The sequence below is a fragment of the Pteropus alecto genome, unplaced genomic scaffold, assembly GCF_000325575.1.
Source record: "Pteropus alecto unplaced genomic scaffold, ASM32557v1 scaffold8, whole genome shotgun sequence".
NCBI lineage: Eukaryota > Metazoa > Chordata > Mammalia > Chiroptera > Pteropodidae > Pteropus > Pteropus alecto.
The window spans coordinates 4,642,911-4,650,146 of record NW_006494609.1 but is presented as its reverse complement, the minus strand read 5'-3'; the positions used below and the strand labels follow the sequence as shown (position 1 = coordinate 4,650,146).

At 50.8% G+C, this 7,236-nt stretch overlaps 1 long non-coding RNA gene across 1 annotated transcript; it reads right to left on the bottom strand.

The window, feature by feature from the left end:
* Positions 1-788: 788 nt before the first annotated feature.
* On the bottom strand, positions 789-2,329 carry LOC112473696. The gene is made up of 3 exons (XR_003044161.1): positions 2,105-2,329; positions 1,885-1,996; positions 789-1,206 (listed from the first exon to the last, which is right to left on the bottom strand). It is a non-coding gene; the product is annotated as an uncharacterized LOC112473696 (long non-coding RNA).
* Positions 2,330-7,236: the final 4,907 nt, after the last annotated feature.

Below are 7,236 nucleotides of genomic sequence, written 5' to 3'. Positions count from 1 at the left end.
GCAAAGACACTTATGCACACACACACACATGCTCTCATACAGACACAAGTAATTGATAATCAACCATGTAATTTGAGGCAATAATTCTGTCCGAGCGGATGACAGGCTCCACCCTGCCAGCAGAAGAGAGCCCAGATCACAGCCGACCCCTGCCATGGGGGCAGCTTCTCGGGGCGAGGACGGGGGAGGGGAGGAAGGAGGGTCCTCCCCTGCTCTAGAGGGGGGCCACCAACAGTCTCCAGGCAGTAAGAATATGGAGACTTTTTTGTTTCCCACTTTTACTTCCCTATAGTTTCCATTTTTTGCACGTAGTTATCTGTAGCATTTAAAAACACCATTGTCATTGTCGTTGCTTATTCAGGGCCCTAAACCAATGGTCTCTAACTTCAGTGTACACTGAAATCACCCAGTGAGAGGGCTAAAATGTAGATTCCTGGGCCCCACCCCTAGAGAGTTAGACTCAGAAACCTGATGTGGGGCCCAGGACTCCTCATATTTAATGAGTGCCTCAAGTGATTTGGGTGCTGACGGTCCACAGACCTCACTTTAAGGACTAATACCCTAAACCAGTGGCTCTCAACCCTGGCTGCACACTGAAATCACCCGAGGAGCTTTTAGAACAGTTGATGTCGGGGCTCAACCCCCAGAGACCCAAACTTAATTGACCCCGGTGCACCCTGGCCATCAGGATTTCTTGGGAAAGCACTGCAGGTGATTCTAACCATCGACCAGGGTGGAGACCCACGCCTTACCATCCTAGCACCTGTCTTCCCACACCGTTCCCATTCTTTTCACCTTGGAGACCTCCACCTCCGTTGTCCCAAACTTCCACATGCATGAGAGTCACCTGGGTATTTTTGAAAATGCAATTTATCATCCAGGAGGTGGGGGGTGGGGGGGTATGTGTCCCAAACACATTCCCAGGTGATGATAATGATGTTAGTCCTGGAGGGATAAGACTCTTTCTTCATTCAAGGCCCAAGCATGTGAACTCAGGTGCCAGAAAGTCCTGTTTACAGATCTCATCTTCCGGGAAAGGCCTGGTGCTGGCGCTGGGCTTGCGAAGATGAATCCAATACAGCCTTGTTCAGGTGGCCGACTGCCTGTGAGTCATGTGTTAGGTTCCTTTAAGTTCCTGAGAACAAGACATGCTCAGGCTAACTCAGGTGATGTGGCGTCAGGAAGTAGGAGAAAATGGTGCCTCCCCTTGAGAAAACAAGAAAAATTCTTGAGAAGCTGAGCCCAAAGCATGAAGTTATTGAGCAGGAGGGCCAGGGAAGACAAAACACGGGTGCGCCCCCTTGTGGTGGGGGCCCAGATGGCTCTAGTGGGTTCCCAGAAATGAGAGCTTCCTGGGCTTAAGCCCAGGGCGTGGAAGAAAGGCTGGCAGTGAGGAGGCTGGAGTTGGTAGTCAGTCTCCCACTGTGGCCACAGGCATCGCCATCCCAGTGTGAGCATGCTGCTGCACCCATCAGGAGGAGGACTCTGTTTATCCTCTTCCCGAATCTGGCCTCCCCTTATGACTTGCTTTGACCAGTAGAATGTGGTGGCAATGACACTGTGCCAGCTCCACGGCTCGTCCTGAGGAGACTGGTGACTTTTGCTTTCATTCCTTTGAAAGCCAGCTGCCATGTAAGAAATCCGACTACCCTGAAGCTGCCATGCTGGCCACGTGGAGAGGCCACGTAGAGAAACGCTGGGGTGCCAGGCACTCGAATAAAGTTTTCTTGGCCCTTCCCTCCCCATCCAGCCACCAGCTGAATGCAGCCGAGTGAATGCCAGCTAATGCCATGTGGAGCAGAAAAACCAACCAGCTGAATCCCGCCCAAATTCCTGACTCACAAAATCATGAGAAATAATAAACTGACGTTTTAAGCCACTAACTTTTCAAGTCCATTGTTACGCAGCAACAGATAACTGGAACGCTTGAGTTCTCATCTCAGTTCTGATATGCACAGGCGAGAGCAATAATCTTGTCAGGCCTCAGTTTCCTGATCTGCAAAATGAGGATTAAATGAAATCTTGCATCTAAAACCCTGGGCACAGGACCTGGCACATCACACCCGCTCACACTGAGAATCTGTGATTATTAGTGAGGCAGTACCTTGGTTCTTGTACCTGCGTTCCACTCTCCCTGACGGCCATTCAGATCATCTCGTCCTCAGGTGCTTGCATGAAAGGCCGTCATTCTCCTCTAATAGGGACGGCCTGTCACCATGGCAGCACTCTGGCTAAGGGTAGTGTGCTGAGCCAGACGAGCGTGGACACAGCCCTTCTCTGCCAGTTTCTAGCTTTGTAATCTCAGTTATTTAATGTCACTGAGCCTTGGTTTCTTCACCTGCAAAGAGAGGAAGTCAGTCACGTTCTTCCTCCAGGAAGCCCACCCTGATTAACCTCTCCCCACCACATTTCTCTAACTAGAACTTGGTCGTGTCCTGCTTAAAAGATAAGTGCTAATTTCTGAACTTTTAGAAGAGAGTTGAAATTACCTGTTTCAGTTGGGAAGAGGGTGTAGGGGACCCTTGACCATACTTCATTAACAAAAATACTTCCTCTTTATCGAGTCCAAAGAGTTCGCTAAGTGCTTTGCAAGTATTGTCCTCACAACATGTCTCTGAGGCAAGTACTATTGTCACCATTCCCCCTGTAGGGAGACGGTCCTTGCCTTAGGCGGGGCCTGGCAGTGGACACTGTAATTCGTTGCTGTGTCCAATGTGTTTGTGTGTAGGAATGCTAGTCCTTCTGCCTACATACCTTAGAGACTCATAGCAAAATATGCAAGAGCAATATTTATAGAAATCGAAACAGATGATTTCTTGTCTAACTCACCCCACCTGCCCTACCTTCAGAGTACATTTGGAAGTGAGTCTCTTCTCACTAACTTTGCCACCACCACCCTGGCCCCAGCCACCATCCCTTTGCCTGCACCCCTCCAATAGCACTGTTCCCCTGCTCTCTCACCCTTACCCCGGACAGAACGATCCTGTTCAAATGCAGGACGGACGATGCCACTTGTCTGCTCAGAACCCCATGATGGCTCCCATCTAGCTGAGAGTAAACACCAGTGTCCCCACGACGATCCTCAAAGCCTGACACCACCTGCCCCTCCCCATGCCCTCTCTGACTGCTGTCCTATCCCTCTCCCCTGCTCCCTCCAGGACAGCCCCTCTGCCCTTGATGCTCCTGCCTCGGGCCCTTTACATCTGCCATTTCCTCTGCCTGGAATCCCCTTCTACCAAATACCTCCAAGGCTCACTCTCTCACCTCCTTGAGGCCTTTACTCAAATGTCATCTTTTTCATAAGAACTTTTCTGACCACTCCATTTAAGATGCCCCTTTATCCTGGGGTAGCTGAACCTCTTTTTCTGCATTGGCTTTCTCCCTAGCATATTACCATCAAACGTCATGTTTATGCCACTTGCTTATATATTTTTCTTGCTTATATATTTGTACCCCACTCCTCCATACACACTAGAATGTGTGGGTAACAGGCAAGGATTTGTGTCTGTTTTGTTTACCGCTATTGCCCCAATAGCTCAAAAAACTTTTTAACATAAATGAATGCAAAAGCACACATGCACACCAGAGTATGAGATAATGCCGCAGTCATCCTCAAAAAATAAGCTGGACTCCACTTGGGTTGTGTTTTATGTGGGTGTTAAGGCCTTTCTCTAGCAGTGAGGGTTTCCAACCTTCTCCTTTTGCTTTGTGTGTGCGTGTGTGTGTGTGTGTGTGTACATGTCTGTGTATGTACACGTACATGTATGCAGTCAAGGCCACTAGGAGTGGAAATCTGATTGTGGTAGTGGCGGTGGATGTTAATAAAAATTCACTGAGAACATATTTCTCTATCTCCTTGAAGCTCTTAAAGCCATACCAAGTGAGACACCGCCCAGTGGTCCGGCAGAGAACAGCGGTCCAGGAAGGCAAATGGCCCCCAGCAGACTGACACTGTGATGCTAAGGAGTCCAATCAATTGGAGGAGAACTAACCAGCGGGGCCTGGAACATGCAGTGTGGGAACTTGCCACGTGGACCGTCCCAGCACCGTCCGAAGAGCTTTCTGTTTGCACGATCCTCCCACGTCCACTCTGATGCCTTCTCATTAGAGGTTAGGACTCCATCATTATCCTGGAGTAGAAGGGCCCAGGGCCAGGGTCTGCCGTGATGTCCGGTGGGTGGGAGAACCTGGGGACCCTGGCATGCCACAGGAGAGTGACAGCGTCCCTTCCAAAGGAACCACACAAATGACAGCTCAGGTGCCAAGGGACAAGGTTTCCCTTGAGAAGAATGACTGTCGATGGTGACTTTCAACTCACCCCAAGTGACAGAGTTCTTGAGATCCACATTCAGAGTCTCTACCTTCTGGTTTAGGGGGATGGAGTAGAGAACACCTCCCTGTTACAGATGAGGAAACTGAAGCTCAGAAGCATTACAGGCCCTGTCCAAGGTCACTCCACACACTGCAAATCCAAGACAAAGGAACTTTGCTCGCTGCTGTATCCAACAGATGGTTTTGGGGGTGGTCTCTGGGCTTGAACCAATGCCTGGTTGACTCCAAAACTAATGTGCTCCAAAAACCTAGCTTACTTGTCGCTCATTTTGCATCCCTTCCAAAGCCTGGCACGTGGCCAGGTGAGTGACATCTGGTGGGCATTCTGTGAACACGGGGTCACTCTACCAGGCAGTGGCAGGTTGTGCTAGTAAGGAAGGATCTCCCTGCATCGCCCCTGCCCCCGCAAGCCCATAAGCTTGCACTTTTGCTCCCAGACAGCAGGGGGCGTGCACACATTGTTTCTAGTGGGCTTCTCACCAGCCTCCCCAGAGCCTTTCACTATTCTCAGAACCCTCCTGTGATTGAGCCTGTGTTAGACATACAGGGGCTCTACTTAAACCAGCCCGTTTAATGTCAGGAGCCTTCAAACTGTGCAGTCTTCCCCAGAAGGCAGCCCTCTGGCAATGCATGCGGCCCAATATTTACCGAGCGGTTCTCACACCAGACACATGCTAGGCACTTCGCATGCATTATTTCATTTCCTCATCTGAGGTACTAAAATGATCAATTTTACAACTGAGAGTACTGTTTTTGCCTCATTTTAAAAATGAGGATACTAAGGTTTGGGGCTAAGTAGCTTGTCACCCCTACCTTTAGGACCTTCCCAGTCTGCTCCCGGGTGGTGGGCATGGGCAGGGGGGACTGGCTGAGGCCTGGGCCTCCAGAGAGGGCTGGATTGGAAAGAACCCTTCTTAGAAAAGGAATCGTTCCTGCCCCGCTTCTGCCCAGGCTCCTGCCTCCTCATGTTTTTCGCTGTTCCCCAAAGCTCTGGGCAGGCCCCCAGAGCCTGCCAGCTCTGTGCTCCTCTCATGGGGCACGCAAGGCCACTTCCTCCTGGTGTCAATTCCAGCCACTTGGCACACACTGCGAAGTGTTCTGGATGTTGACGTTGGTGATGGTGGTAGGGAGGTGAGGGCCAGCTTCATGGGAGGAGAGAAGGCGTCACAGTATGTCACAGTAGAACCGGCTAGCACATGCAAGGAAACAAAACTAGACAGGGGAGGCCACTGGCCCAAGGTCACCTAGCTTGTAATGACAGGGCCAGGGCTGGAATCCAGGACTCTGAGCTGCCAGTCTTTCTTCAGGCTTTAGCTGATCATGTTCTCCGGGGCCTGGGATTGTCTCCGTCCCATCACCCAATTCCCCACCACACCCCGGCCATATTCTATGTCGAATCTTGCCCATCCTGTCCTGGGCCCAGCCTCATGCCCCTCTTGCACCCTTTCTCTCCCCGAGTTTGAACGATTGGCTCTCTTTAACTAGTCGTAGCACACACATTCTATTCTGGGTTGATTTGCCTGAACTCTCCCAGCTGATCTGGGGAGCAAGTGCCAAGGGATAGGGCCGTACAATGAATGGGGCACTGGGCCAAGTGGTCAGACACTAACTTGCAGTGCGTCTCAGGGAGGTCACTTCACTTCTCCGGGCCTCAGTTTTCCCTCTGGTCTAGATCGGGGCTTTTCAGACCCGGTCCATGGAGTCTGTCTCTTGCCAGAGTGGACAAAGTCTGGCCCGTGTCCCCTGGATTCAACAGCAGCCGTCTCATGCTTTCTTTTTCTTAAATATTTGGGATTTGGGGCATGGATGAAGGATAGGTTCTGAGGCTGAGAGAAATCTGAAAACCATTTTGAGGATCTGTCCATTCTAATCCTGTGGTTTTTTTGTATCTCATCTCCCAGTCGCTAGCTGGAGTAGGGCATCTTGCATAGAGTATTCTCAATAAATATTTGGTGAACAGAATAGAATGTCAGTGCTGAATCTGGCTGGGCAGGGGTTGGGGCACGCAGGAAGTAAACAGCCAGAAAGTAGGCACGAGAGAAAGGGGCCCTGAAACTGGCTTCCAAGGTGAAGAGCGCCTTTGAAAAGGGGCTAAGGCTGCCTTGAGTCTGCAGCTTCTGCTCCTCACCTCCTCCGGGTTCCCTCCTGGCTTGCCCTGGAAGTGAGACTGCCTCTCTCACAACCCTGCTGCTGCTGGGGGACCACAATGTCCTTGTACAAACCCTGCCCTGTCCCCTGTTGCCAGGGCCGCCCACGCACTGAGCAGACAAGAGTCTGGCAGACACTGGTGTGGCTGAGCTCTCCTGGAACAAGTTTCAGAAGGGCTGTGGGGTTGGCATGGAGGAAAACTCTGTGGCCTGGTCAGCTGGCCAAAAGCTAGGCAGTCCGCCAGGGCCCGGGGCCCCCAAATGCAGGCCTTTCTGAGCTGCGGATTTCTGCAGGGCTTGTCTGGGAGGGGACAGACTTTGTGCTTTTTTTTGTCAGTTGCAGGCCTTGTTTTACGTTGTGTGGGTAGGTTAGTTCTGCTTCCAAATCTTAGCTCCTCCTGGAGCTACAAATTACATTCTAGCCTTCATCCCTTAGCAAGGCTTCCATGCCCCAGGGTAATCAGGGACCACCCCGACTGTGGCTGCCCACAATTAGAAAAGCCTGTGTCACGCAGTGTTTAACTCTGACCAGGGTAAGAAAAGGCCTAAGAAGAACAAAGGAGAACTATTGTTACAGCCCCAAGAAGTTCCATCAGACTCTTACTAACACAATGTTCGAATTTCATTGTCATCGTCATCTTCATTGTCATTCCAGCACCCACCCACCTCTGAAGTGCTCTAAATTATACTTTATTACTGTCTGCCACATTCTTTGGGTCACTCATTACAATCATTCATGCATTCACCTCAGACTGTC